Source organism: Zootoca vivipara, chromosome 2 (assembly GCF_963506605.1).
Source record: "Zootoca vivipara chromosome 2, rZooViv1.1, whole genome shotgun sequence".
Taxonomy (NCBI): domain Eukaryota; kingdom Metazoa; phylum Chordata; class Lepidosauria; order Squamata; family Lacertidae; genus Zootoca; species Zootoca vivipara.
In genome coordinates, this window is record NC_083277.1 from 32,862,652 (window position 1) to 32,875,516 (window position 12,865).

Here is a 12,865-nt window from a genome sequence, read left to right on the forward strand (position 1 = left end):
AAAGTGCCGAATAGTCATGCAAGTTAGTCATTGTCATCATCTATCACCGAAAGGTTTGCTTTCGGAAGGTTAGTAGTTAATGTTGTTCCTGACCTTTCATATTTACTATTGATGTTTCAGCAGATTCCTACGAGGCAATAAATAATCATAGGGCTTTGTTTGAATGGCTTTCACAGCCTATTGTTCTAAGCAAGTAACGCAATAATGATTTCCACAACAAGAGATGAACCATGAAAGTAATATAAAACATATTTTGAAGGATACTTTTTCAGACTCACAGCTCCACACAAACACGCTTTTATGAAGAAGATAATTCTGCTAATTATGAACAACAGGAACGTAAATATAAGTAGATTTTGACAATGGCCTTGTTTCTTTCATCTGCTGCTCTCAGCTGATTATATTCTGTAAAACATTAGAGCTGCAATTTTGTACAATTCTTCATTCTATTGCAAGGATGGCTAACCTGCAGCCCTACAGATGGTGTTCGTTTCCAACTTCCTTTAGCCCCAGCAAGTATGCCCAATGGTCAGTATGCTGGGAGTGGAAGTTGAGCAACATCTGAAGGGTTGCAAGTTAACCTTCCTCTCATCCCATTGTATATCATGCCTTACATACGGTCATTTTCTAAATTCTACTCCAGAGGGACTACAGGACAACCTAGCCACATCACAGGTCTATATCAGATTGCCTCCAGTACTCAGTTTTAAACACACCAGTTAATGTGACCCATGCTTCTAGGAAGGATGAAAAAGCCTAGCACTGTGATAATTCCAGATATGTTCTTTGTATGAGACCAATATGATGTGATATGGACCACAGAAGCATAAACATGGAAACTTAGTTAGACTAGTGGTATCTTATGTTAACATTGTGACTGCAACCCTGAACATAGCATAAAAAAGGGTAATCTTTGAAGATAACTTGAAATGTTATAGCTGTCTAAACCAAGGCAACTTTGGATATTAGCCACTGATTGTATTCAATCAGTATATGGTGTTAATTAGAAAAGAGGAATCAGCTGAATTATACTGTTGAAGATCTGCTGAAACTAGCAATGAGACTCGGCAGACCACTAGGCCAGGCACCCCCAAACTGCGGCCCTCCAGATGTTTTGGCCTACAACTCCCATGATCCCTAGCTAACAGGACCAGTGGTCAGGGATGATGGGAATTGTAGTCCAAAACATCTGGAGGACTGAAGTTTGGGGGTGTCTGCACTAGACCAATAATTGCTTTGAAAATTTTACTCTTAAATATACTATTTACACCCCCTCATTTATAATTTTTGACAGTGGAATGAACGGACACCCTCAAAAGGTTGTGAGCTATCCTTAATTGGGGGTTAATTGGGCTTTTTTGGGGGGGGGGGCTACGCAGGGGTACACATATACCTAAACATTTTGTGACTCTATACTTTTGTCCATTTACTGTATTTATTTTCCCCGGTCTGAACTATAAAATGGTGATTTTCTTGAGTCAAAATGAGAGTACCCTTAAACATATTTTTTTAAGCACTGGTCCTTTATTTGTGATTCCTGCATTGCAGGGGGTTGGGACCAGATGACTTTTCAGTTCTGAGAATATGTATTCTTAAGATCACAAAGGGATTCTTGGAATTCCTAAAACAAATCTGGGAAATTGATTTGAATGAAGAAATAAATCCAACTCAATGGGCAACAGAATTTTGTTTTATTTGTATAATATACCATCCTCTAAAGCAGGAGAAGTTAACCTGTGGCCTCCAGATGTTCTTGAACTGCATCTTTCCTGACCATTCACCATGCTGACTGGGGCTGCTGAAGGGCAGTACAGAGCATCTTACATACGATTTCCAGGGCTGGACTTTATTAGTTTTAACTTTATTACTATGTCATGGGTCAGGACTTTTTCTGAACCAGACCTTTATTGTACAAGCACATGCAACGCAGTCTGGGACACCTAAAGAATCATCTAATATGTTCCGTGGACATTTGCATGGTAACTTCAGCATATTACTACCATCCCATATATATTCATGCCCTTCAGTCATGTGGCTGAGAAAGAAGAGTGGGATATAAATCTGTTTAAATGAGTAAATAAATAATGCTGTTTTTGTGTGCTTGCAAGGTCTGCTGCCACTATCTGTTTGATTTCAGCATGCACAAAGGTAGTAGGATTCTCAGGGCGATGATAATAATTATGTGTATAATCTTCTGCTCTTCCTAATAAAAAATGATTTTACAAGGAGGGAAAACCCCCTGAAAAGTACAACAAATGTACATGCTGAGTTGTAGATCTTTAATTGAATTAACATAAAATTAAATTGCCTTTGGGTATCAAAAGCTTTGTTTGTATGGAATGAAACTATTTTTTCCCTGTGTATAAATGCTAATTGTCATAAACAAGAACATCTTTTGCTTTCAATATTCTGTGGGTATTTTAATTTGTAGGCATAACCATTATACTAAACTAGAATTAGGGATTTCCCCAAAGGCATCATATGAAGTAATGAAGTAGAATGGTGAGGCGCTTCTTGTCAATATTGCTAGAATGCTGACTTCCTGAAGAGAAAAGGAAAATACCTGTCTACAGAGGAATCTTTTTTCTTTGTGACAAAATTTTGAAGAAGAGGGGGGGGGACTAATGCAGAGTGGGCATGAGACACAAGGGAGTACAAGCCATATTGAAGACATGATGAGCTATTGATCTCCTGAGGGAACCCTCTGAAAAGCTCATCTGAAAAGCTATAAAGGACCACAGAGTGCCAAAGGTATCAACCACCTAGAAACAGATTAAAAAACTTCTTTCTTGAGCTTATTTTCTTCCTCTGACATGACATGTGGAATGGTTGAGTTGTGATGGAGATGCAGAGGAGCAGCTATTTAAATGGCTAATTGACTATCCTGACAGTGCTGCATTCCGAGGCACAAGATACTTGGACATCCATTATGAAGGCCTACAAAGAAGTCTCCTTCATTATGTATGGGACACTATCAAATTTGATGAAGTGCAAATTGTTACTGTAATTCAGATCCTTGAGAATTCTTTCCCTTCCCCCTCCTTGGCTACTGATAAGTGGATTCACACCATGAAGAGTGAATAGTTTGCTGTTTCAAGCAGCTCATGTATCATCCAAGAATTCGCATCTTCGTATCACTAGCAGAGTCTATAAACTGAGATTGAACCAATTCCTGGTGCCAGGCAGGGTTCTTAAAAACAATTATGCTATCCAAGATGAGGGGCCGCTAGTTGCCAATATTGGCTTGATCACAGAGACTGAAGGTTCATGGGAGCTCCCAATAAACAATTAGTAATCAAGATAATTACTTTCTCCTTCCCAATGACCTTTGTTGGAAGGCTAGGGAAGATCCATACATTTTAATGCTGAGACCTTGTCATTTATTTTACCATGGTAATTGGAAAGGTTAAAAGAATCTTCCACCTTCCACCCTCTCCTCAGAGAGAACAGGCAACATTTGGGTGTGCATTTGGGTGGACATTCCAGGTTAATTTCTCCTCAGTCTCAATGACAGGGTGTAGAAGACTCGCCATGCTAAGCTGGTCCTTTCGCTGCAACACCTTTCCGATTCCACTTCAGTAGCAAGGAATGAAATGCAAGTTTTCCTCAGCTGGCATAGAGAGCATCAAGGGACAAGTGGGCACAAATCCCTCTCAGTGCTCTGCCCAGCATTCATATTGTCCAGACCCATCTAGAGATTGCTTCTTGCAGCGTTCCCACAGGCCTCTGGTTGGCCACTGTTAAAACAGAATACTGGTCTAAATAGCCACTGGCCTGATCCACCAGGCTCTTCTTATGTTCTTACCTTTGCAAAACATTTGGAAAGCTTGCCGTGTTAGTAGTTTGTGGGAGATTCACACACAGTAGGCTCTCAGGGATTTGCACAAACGTTGTAGACCTTCTCTAGACACCGCATTTACTTGAGTCTAATGCACCATTGAATCTAATGCGCACCCCAATTTTCAGAACATTGAAACCAAAAGTATTTGCTGGCAAATGTAAATGTGCCATCAAATCTTATGCACACCTTAATTTTTGCAATGTAATTTGCCCCCAAAAGGTGATCATTAGATTTGAGTAAATACAGCATTACTTTCATTATGAGCAACTGAGCCCCCTTCCCTGGCTTCAGTATCAGGTAATCTTCATTAACATGACGTAGAGGCAGAAGAGTTATAATTCTTACCACCTCAGCACAGTCCTAAAAAAAGAGAAAAAAATCTTCACATACCACAATTAAAATTAGAAGAAAGCTCCCAATGCTGCCAAAAATTGTGGTGGTGGTGATTTCCCCCCAGGATTTCCAATTTAAAAAGATGTTATATCGTCTTAACCTGAACCAAGCTTTTTATTATTTTCCACATATCTCCCAGTATATACTGCTTCTGCTTCATATGATATATCAAGTCATCTGGGATTCTAGGAGATTGAGGAGGTGGGGAAATACACTCTGGCATTCTGCTTTTGAAATGAACTCCCAGAATCTAAGCTGGCCTGGGGAACAGAAGACTTTCTTTGCCCAATTCCTCCTTGGAGAGTTCTTTCAAGGAATATTAATACTGTAGAGCATAGTATTCTCTTCCAGGCGGGAACATTTTAGAGCCTTTATTCCCTGCTACTATTGCTTCAGGTGCTTGCAGCATGAATTTGGTTCCTGCTGTTTCTTCAGTTGCTTTTCATCTTTGTGCTCTTCCAAGAAAATGATGGGTGATGTGAGATGTACCTGGCATGTAAGATCTAGGGTGATGGGGATGCAGAATGTTCAAGACATAGCCTCCAGCACTTGGCTCACAAGAGCATCCTTCAAGCCAATTTGTCTCTGTATAGGGCAGTGTTCAGCTAACAATATACTGTGGAATCTCTCATCTCAGAAGCATTCTTATTTTGCTGTATGGGATCACATTAGAAGAATCATATCTGAAGAGAGTTATGTTGCCCTTCTTGTATACAGGAACTTCTTGATTATAGTTGGACTTTTGGTGTTGTTGTTTTTTTAAACTGCAAAACTATTTAGTAGAACTTCTGGAGCTCACTAGTTTGCAGTATTGTATGCAGCCTTCATTAGCCTGGTGCCCACTTGTAATCCACACCCATCACACACTAGCTAAAAAAGCTATCCAGGCACACGTGATTTTCTCATACTTTTGAAGAGTCTGTTGTTGTTGGGTTACTCTCTTTTTTATTGATTATTTTAACATTTTCAGGTAAGTCTTCTCCTGCTTTTTGCATAGAAAATCAGAACTTGACGCTGCATCACAGCAAATTACTGTGGTGCAGGAGATTAACAAGCAACCTACCTTTTGGGCATTAGGCAGGAGGCAAAATATAATGTTTACTGAGCACTAGGCATGTGTGGTGGACTAATTTCATTTTGGTGATTTATATATTGGGCAGGCCTAAATATACACTTCATCAGCACTCTCTACAATATTTTATTTTATTCTGTTCTTTTTTTGTATGCAGTCCAGCCTCCCTTTCCTCCTTCTGTCTTCCAGGAAGGAAATTGTTTTATTTACCTAGGTCCAGTCCTCATTATGTACCCTACTAGGAATGCCAGAGAAAAGTATTCTGTACTTGGTACATGCTGTTATTATTTTTTCTGGACCTTAGGGTTTTGGTTAACTTGGGGCCTTATCCAAAGAGGACTAAAGTTGATGGTAGAATTCTGGAAGTCAGTCACATTGTGCCTCTCATTGGCTTACCAGTTAGAGTCATTGTTGTAGCTGTGAAGTGATATGAGAACTGCATTATCTCCATAGCTATTAGATATAATATGTTGCATATGTCTCGAATGCACTTTGCAAAATCAGACACAGGATGTTTTGTGCACAGAATGAACTATATCTGGAAGTGACAGTAATAATAATTGCAATAATAAACTACACCTATATTTAGTACCATTTGTCCATAAATACCAAATTGCTTTTTAAATATTAACTAAGCCTCAATACACCCCTGTGGAGTAGGTAATTATCATTGCTATAACTATTTTGTATGTGAGACAGAAAGAGATTAATGGCCTTGCATTTTACAAACAGGAAATGAGGCACACTGTTTATGTAAGTATGCTTGGGTTTCTTTTTAATGCGGTTGTTGGGAAGGCCTCCGAAGATGGCATATTTACAAGGTAATAGGCAAGTTGTGCTTCTAACTTCCCTTCCCTGCTCTTCTTTTTTTGTATTAGATGATTAAGAGATGCAGGCCGTGTGATTCACACAAATCCAAATACTTGGATTTGGGGTGTGTGGTTTGTTCTTCTCACAGCGGCCTTACCCAACAAAACCCACACTGTGAAATACTTTTCAGGCTCCAATCTTACCTGTTCACACTTACCCGGGACTGAATCCAGTTGAAATATATGGTATTTACTTAAGGGTAGACATGCATAGGATTATGCTATTGTTCTTAATTATCTGCAGCTTCCTCCGATGTCTTGTACTCCTTATTCAATTACAGAACAGGATTCCAACTGTAGTTGGTCATAGCTAGAGTAAGGGGACATTTGTATCACTAGCTCATGTGCCCTCTGGTCAGTTGCATCACTGCTAATTATCAGGAGGCAGAGAGGCGAAGAGGAGGAAGAGAGCTGGCACGGTGCACACACACTTGTGTAGCCAATTCAGTGCTCCGATGGGTGCAATCACATCTCATCAACCTTATCTCTCCCGCACTACCTCCTGGTTAGCAGCAGGATGCAAAAGAGTGGAGGTCAGCTGTGCGATGCTGCCCCCAAAATACTGCCTGTTACTGAGTTGAATAATTCGTTATCCTAGCTTCCTGGACCAGTCAAAGGTACACCTGAAAGTCTAAAAAATTATTACTCCAATATTGCTTTCTCTATAATCCACACATATTTTGATAAAACTATACCTAGACTGTAACCCTGTACCCACTTACATGAGAGCAAGCTCCTTTGAACTCAGTGGGGCTTAAAGTTGAGTAAACATTTATAGGGTTGCACTGCTTAAGCTGCCTTATAGCAAGACCAGGGGTCAGCAAACTTTTTCAGCAACGGGCCAGTCCACTGGCCCTCAGACCTTGGGGGGGGGTGTGGACTATATTTTGAAGGGGGGATATAATAATAATAATAATAATAATAATAATAATAATAATAATTTATTTATACCCCACCCATCTGGCTGGGTTTCCCCAGCCACTCTGGGCAGCTTCCAACAGAAAAATAAAACACAGTAATCTATTAAACATTTTTTTTAAAAAAAAAGAACGAATTCCTGTGCCCCACAAATAACCCAGAGATGCATTTTAAATAAAAGGACACATTCTACTCATGTAAAAACATGCTGATTCCCGGACTGTCCGTGGGCCGGATTGAGAAGGCGATTGGGCCGGATCCAGCCCCCAGGCCTTAGTTTGCCTACCCATGAGCAAGACAGACCATTTGTCCCTTTAGCTATTCTGCACTTACTGCCAGCAGCTTCCATGGGTTTCAAACGGGTCTTTCCCAACCTTACCTGGAGCAACCAGGGACTGAATCTCCAAACTTCTTCATAGAAAACACGAATATTTGCCACAGTGCTATGGCCCTTCCAATATATGTGTGGATAGCCAGAGAAACAACAACAACAAAAAGTGTAAAGCACTGACAACTGATGAATGATAATTGTGGAAAGGGCTTTCATATCCCCTTCATGCCCTCTAGAACAGGGTAATATTTTGATTGATATGTTGGTTAAGGTGTGATATAATTTATCAATGGAAGTGGTCTTTAGGCTGGAATGCTGCAGGTGGCTTTATAATGTATAGTATCTCAGATCTCTATGAATTTGCTATGGAGGATTAGTTGCTAAACGTTGCACAGTGGGGTATTCCTTTTAATGCTTCTAACCAGCTATGTCCTTTTGTGCCACTGAACATGCTTATACTTTATTGGAATAAGTTGTTTTTTAATTTCCCCCCTCCCCCGCCGCCACATTGCTCTTCTGTAAATGTTTGGATTTTTTTTCCAAAGTGTGCCTTTCATGTTTAGAGCAGTTCCATTTTGTTTATAAACAATGTTTGTAATTTGCTGCCCTACAGTATATATTGTTCACTTGATGACTGCAATATCAAGCTTGAGGGCATCCTGATCAAGTTTGCAGATGACACCAAATTGGGAGGGGTGGCTAATACCCCAGAGGACAGGATCACACTTCAAAATGACCTTAGCAGATTAGACAACTGGGCCAAAGCAAACAAGATGAATTTTAATAGGGAGAAATGTAAAGTACTACACTTGGGCAAAAAAAAAAAATATGAAAGGCACAAATGCAGGATGGGTGACACCTGGCTTGAGAGCAGTACATGTGAAAAGGATCTAGGAGTCTTGGTAGACCAAAAACTTGACATGAGTCAACAGTGTGATGCAGCAGCTAAAAAAGCCAATGCAATTCTGGGCTGCATCAATAGTAGTATAGCATCTAGATCAGGCATGGCCAACAGGTAGATCGGGATCTACCGGTAGATCCCCAGGACATTTCTGGTAGATCCCGGGTAGATTGTGAGTTCCTTAGTGATTGCCAGCCTAAAAGAAAAGAAAGAGCTCTCCCCCTAAAAAAACCCCTCAATAACTCTTGTCTCTCCCCCACAAAAAAATCTCAATAACCATGGGCAATTGCAGGGAGAGCTCCTTCCCTCTTTCCGATACAGAGCTTACCAGTATGTGTGTGACTGTGTTTCTTTTCCCAAGCAGAGATAATGTGTAAGCGTGGTGTCAGCTCCCAAAAAAAGGTCAACAACTCTGGGGAACCTTTCCTTTAAAAATAAACAACTTTGGGGTTCCCCCCCCTTAAAAAAGTTGGCGAGTGGTTGTTTGATCTGGCTTTCTTTCCTGGTTTCACAGGTAAACTTAGTGATATGAACCTTGAGCTACAAGGTAAAGGTAAATGCATTGGCGACATGATTAAAATAGTTTCATCCTACAAAACAAAATTTAAGCTAATGATGGCTGACCTTACAATCAAAATTTTTGATCACTTTCCTAATATGCAGGACCATCTGGGAAAAAATCCTGACTTTGTTTTTCAAACAGAGAAGTATGTAGCTGAAATTGGTTCTGTTATTCTGGAGTTAGAAAAAAGATTTGGCGACTTCCAATTTTTTTTTAATTAATTGTAGAGTACATGTCATTTCCATTCAAATCTGATTTGGACATTAAAAAAATTGCTGTCACTATCAGTACAAATTACTCATTGTGGAAAATATCTTTGAAAATGAGATATTAACTCTGAAAAATGACATTTTTCTGAGGGCCCGTGCAGAAGAAGAATCATTTTGGAAGTTTGTGCCCAGACAGAAATTTTCAAATTTGAGAAGATGCAGTGAAATTTTGCACTCATGTTTTGGTTCTACTTATTTGTGTGAATCTGCATTTTCATATTTAAAAATGACAAAGAGTATGCAACGTTCAAACATGACAGATGAGCACCTAAGGATTCCCTGAAGCTGGCCCTGACACAGTACTCGCCTGATATCGAACAGTTGGTTACCAAAATGGTGATGCAGGTGTCACACTAACAGTGGATGAAGTCATGTATTTTTTAAGAAATCTTGATAGGTGGGTTAATGGAGTGGGTAAAGGAGTTTGTGCGGCGTACAGTTTTGTGAGTGCTTTTATGCAACTCTCTCCCAAGAAATCTCTAAAAGTTTATGTTGTCCCCTGTAAGAAAAGTATTTGGGCAGTGCTCCCCCTCAAAAGGTTACCAAATCTGGTCACCCCCCCTTTCCTTCTCCCTAAAAAAGCTCAACAACTTTGAGCTAAACCCCAAAAAATGGGGGTAGATCACCGCCAGATTTTAATTCTGGAAGTAGATCACAGTCTCTTGGGAGTTGGCCACCCCTGATCTAGATCAAGGGAAGTAATAGTACCACTGTATTCTGCTCTGGTCAGACCTCACCTGGAGTATTGTGTCAAGTTCTGGGCACCACAGTTCAAGAAGGATACTGACAAGCTGGAACGTGTCCAGAGAGGGCAACCAAAATGGTCAAAGGCCTGGAAACAATGCCTTATGAGGAACGGCTTAGGGAGCTGGGTATGTTTAGCCTGGATAAGAGAAGGTCAAGGGATGATATGATAGCCATGTTCAAATATATAAAAGGATGTCATATAGAGGAGGGAGAAAGGTTGTTTTGTGTTGCTCCAGAGAAGCAGACACGGAGCAATGGATTCACACTACAAGAAAGAAGATTCCACCTAAACATTAGGAAGAACTTCCTGACAGTAAGAGCTGTTCGACGGTGGAATTTGCTGCCAAGGAGTGTGGTGGAGTCTCCTTCTTTGGAGGTCTTTAAGCAGAGGCTTGACAGCCATATGTCAAGAATGCTTTGATGGTGTTTCCTGCTTGGCAGGGGGTTGGACTGGATGGCCCTTGTGATCTCTTCCAACTCTATGATTCTGTGATTCTGTGATTCTAAGTTGTAACTTGCAGGCATTAATGAACCACTTCAGTTCAAAAACAACAGACAGAAGTTTAATAGCACATTGTTGCTTTAATGCTTTTCAGTGGTGTTATTGCACACATTTAGCAGTCAGTAGTATCATATAAAGAAATCAAGTTATTTATATGCATGTGTGAATCAGAAAGTGCCCAGTGCTTCATTTTCAACCAGAAATCAGAATACCAGAAATCAGCATTCAAAAATAAATGATTATGGATGCCCTACTCAACCTTTTTGTGTTCACTAATTCAGGTCCAGGTATCAGAGCACTATGTAGATTATAATGGTATGGCAATATGTAGATTATAAAGTGTATGGCAACATTGAAAAACCAACAACCTACTTTCAGAACAATGAGTAAAGCATTACAAATTGATTGATTGTATAAACATATTATTCTCTGCTCTTTAGTCCCGCAAATGTTATACCAGGCACGTCCAACTCCCAAGAGACTGTGATCTACTCCCAGTATAAAAAACTGGCAGTGATCTACCCAGGATTGCACAGAGTTGTTGAGCTTATTTTGGGGAGGCTTCATCAGAGTTGTTGAACGCTCTCTTTTTTTGGCCCAGGATCGACCAGGAACACTCCACGATTGACCCGTAGATCGCGATCGACCGGTTGGACATGCCTGCGTTAAACAAACAAACAAACCATAACATAACAAAGATCCAGGGGAAATATGACACTGGTAGATTGGTGATCACGATTTTCTTTTGTCTGAGGGCATCCCAGATAGGCAGCTGTGATTGTGACACAAATCATTACTGGCTCACCAAAACCATTGGGAACAAATCCAGTTGGGCAAACATAGCAATGCTAAAAACCTGTATCTGGTAACATACAGGCCACTACCTTGTCAGCCAAGTAATCCCAAAGAACCTGAAGTATGAATTGCTTGATGGTGCACCCCAGGTTCTTGAGCTTCCTTTCCCACTGCAAGTCTTAGTTGATTCAAGAATGCTTGGAAGTTATCACCAACTTTTATTGGTTTGCGAATGATAACTTTGCTTCTCTTTAGCTTCCTGTAAAATTGTCACAGCTTGTACTCCATGCATATTTTGCAATTTAACTGCATTACTTCCAGTTATCTTTTTCTCTGAATCTCTCTGTGTGTACCTGTGCATCTGCCAACTGAAGATGGCACTCCATTCTTCTATCAGGTGAATTCGACTCTTGTCTATGAAAGCTTAACCATAATTAATGTGTTAGTTGTCAAGGCACAGCAAGACCTCCCACCCTGCATCTATGGAAGTTGACTTGCTAGTGATGATTACTTCTCCCATTTCCCATTCACACATCTTCTGCAATGAGAAAGTGCTCAATGGCAGCTTAATTTAATCTCATGTTTACACAGTAGAATATTTAAAACACTGCTTGTTTGAGAGAAATAAATAACAACAATAATAATAAATAACAATACTATTATTTTATAATTATTTTACTTGCTTTTAATGGGTGGGATTCCAACACAGCAGTAAGGCAAACATCCCCCCCCCAGCAGATTTGGGGATAGTATGTCATATGGGGGGGAGGGGGAAAGTCCTATTGCACAAGCAGAAGTCATTCTACTCAGGCAAATCTTTTGTTGGATAATTCCCGCTGATAATTTCTCAAGCATTTATACTATGATTAGTATTTAACTGTCATTGTTTGTCCCTGATAACCCTATGTAATGGGTCAAATTTTAATTCAACTGAAGTCTGAGGAATAAATACCTAAGGCTTAGGACCACCGAGTTATCCATTCCTGAATTTAAACCAGGGGTCAGCAAACTTTTTCAGCAGGGGGCCTGTCCACTGTCCCTCAGACCTTGTGGGGGCCGGACTATATATTTTTTGGGGGGGGGGGATATGAACACATTCCTATGCCCCACAAATAACCCAGAGATGCATTTTAAATAAAATGACACATTCTAGTCATGTAAAAACATGCTGATTCCCGGACCGTCCGCGGGCCAGATTTAGAAGGCGATTGGGCCGCATCCGGCCCCCGGGCCTTAGTTTGGGGACCCTGATTTAAACGAAGGTATCCCAGACCCCAATCTCTATCTACTAACATGATGCTCAGCTGTGGCCTTTGTGTTTTATATGTTACTCATTTTTGTGCTTTATATTTAAACATTGTGCTGTGATTCATATTTTAAAAAATCGTTACCTGCCCTTACCCTAAGCATTAGGAAAGGTGGGAGACTCCTTTAAAAGAAACAAAACAAAAACAAACAAACAACCCAGTGTGTTAGAAATTGAACTGCTGCAGAAAATACCTGGCACAGAAATCTGGGTTCATAGCAGTGTACAATGCTGTATATGCAAAGCATTCAGTTTAATTACAGAGATTTATGTAATCATCTATTATGTGGTCATAGCAGGATTACAGTGTTACTTAAATCCAGGAACCATATTATACATAAATGTGTGTGTTTGCCTTT

The 12,865-nt window shown here is 40.1% G+C and overlaps 1 protein-coding gene across 1 annotated transcript in view; it reads left to right on the plus strand.

Annotated features, from left to right (window-relative positions):
* Positions 1-12,865, plus strand: part of LOC118080810 (contactin-4) — a 532,292-nt gene that overhangs the window by 225,027 nt on the left and 294,400 nt on the right. The window lies entirely within an intron of this gene.